This window comes from Cebidichthys violaceus, unplaced genomic scaffold (assembly GCF_023349555.1).
Source record: "Cebidichthys violaceus isolate CVI_PGR_0920_01 unplaced genomic scaffold, fCebVio1.0.p SCAF_26, whole genome shotgun sequence".
NCBI classification, from domain to species: Eukaryota; Metazoa; Chordata; class Actinopteri; order Perciformes; family Stichaeidae; genus Cebidichthys; species Cebidichthys violaceus.
Genome location: NW_027176439.1, coordinates 2896190 through 2898278, shown reverse-complemented (window position 1 = coordinate 2898278; position 2089 = coordinate 2896190).

Genomic DNA, 2089 nt, shown 5'->3' with positions numbered 1-2089 from the left:
ATACAGTATATTCCTCTGTGCTATAGAGCTCCTCTGTCCTTTCCAATGAAAAAAAAAAAAAATCAAGACTTATACTATACACGTTCACCTTTAATGTACATTGTAAAGATGCTAGAATTCAGAGCACATCAATTGCCTCTCAACAGGGCGACGGCTGTTATCCCGTTAAGCATTTGACCCATCCCTGTATCAGGCAGCAGTGGGCTGCCCATGACAGGGCGCTTGGGGAGCCGCTAGGGGGTCAGTGTCTTGCTCAAGGACACTTCGACTGAGAACACGTCCCAGCCAAGGATCGGACCGTCAACCCTACAGTCACCAGACAACCCTCTTAGCCCAGTGAGCTAGCTGCCCCAAAGTTGCCTTTATATAACCATACTAAACGTTAAGCATGCTTTAGTTGCAAAAAGTAGAAATTGTAAAGACAGAGGTTAAAGTACTAACTTTCATCGTGAAGGGTGTTTTAGGTTGTTTACATTCTCGTAGCCCTTCTTACCCTTGGGGGTGTTGAATGTGTTACAATCCCCAAGACGTAAACACCCTCCAACTGAAGCTGACAGTTTGTATTTTCCACTCATTGTTTTAATTTCAAATGCGCTGCAAGAACCAAAAGACACCAAAACCAAATTCTTGAAGAGGCCGTGCTGTGAGTGATTGCACCCCCCCCCCCCTCTGCTCAGCCTCCTGAGGAGCAGTTTAATGTGGATCTAGAGCAGATTAGCAGGCTAAAGCTAAATTCTGTAATCGCTGTGATGGGCTTAAAGAGAATTGAGTAGGGGTCTGCTCAAGGTTAAACTGCTGGCTGTCTTTTTGTATTAACAGGCAGTGTTCATTCATGTGATCAACAACATGTCTAGTTATTGATTTGGATGGCAAAATTGGCAAATTGTGTTTTAAAAAAAACCCCTATTGATTGAGCCATTTTTTTGCTCAAGATGGAACAAAGGAAAGTATGAATGTTTGTTTCCAAAGATCTTGTCTGGAGTATTACATTAAGTGTCGTCATTTATTTTGTCTTGGTTCAAGTGCAGCAAGCGCCTAAACATCCAGATGCTTATTTATGAGACATTACTAAAAAAACATATTTTACTGCACAAGCAGGTTTTTCCACCACTTCTTTTCAGAACACGAGGTTTACAGAACTCTGGACAGAAATGACCCGATTTTTTTTGTTTTTTAAGGGTCTAAAAGATTTGTAGACAGAAAGATTTTTGGAAGTGCATGACCATGATCGGACCTTTAAATCTAGAAAATGCGTTACTCGTTCTGGCAACTCAAAGTATTCAAGCCACGGCTCTATAACACTCAACATCACAACATTCATAAAGTGCCGTTAAGTCACACTCAACAACCATTAATAAGCGGTTTGTCCCTGAAATGATTTGAAAAGTGAAAAGATTCCTTTCTCTCTCCACCTACTGCCTCGCTGTTCAATGTCAAAGGCAGAAAAAACATGGAAAGTGCAAAAATATTATAGATATTTTTACTGATATGGAGTCAAACAAAAAGCAACAGCTCACAAAGAGAGAAGCCCATCAGAGATATTTGGCGTGTTCTGTTGCCTTTGTGCGAGCTCTTCTTTGACTTATTTATGATGCCGGGGACTCGCAACAGCAAAACTGAATGAATATGAGGAGGAGATGCAACAAAAGAGGAGGTTAAAAACTGAGGATCAAGCAGGAGGAACAGCTGGAGTCGAACGGGAGCAGCGACTGAGGAGGAGGAGTGGAAATGTTTTTTTGCTCCACGAGTCCTTCAAGGTGATCAGATGAAAGAAAAGAAAAGACCTGATGTGAGAGATATAAAAAAGACAAGAAGGAGGGAATAAAAGGAGGAGGAAGGAGGAGAGAGAGTGGGGTGTTTCCCTGAGGCGGAGATGTGTTTGTGTGTGAACTAATCTCTCTCTCACACACACACACACACACACACACACACACACACACACACACACACACACACACACACACACACACACACACACACACACACACACACACACACACACACACCCTCCCTCCCTCCCTCCCTCTCTCTCTCTCTCTCTCTCTCTCTCTCAGTCACTCAGTCAGTTGCAACAACACGCTCACCGGGG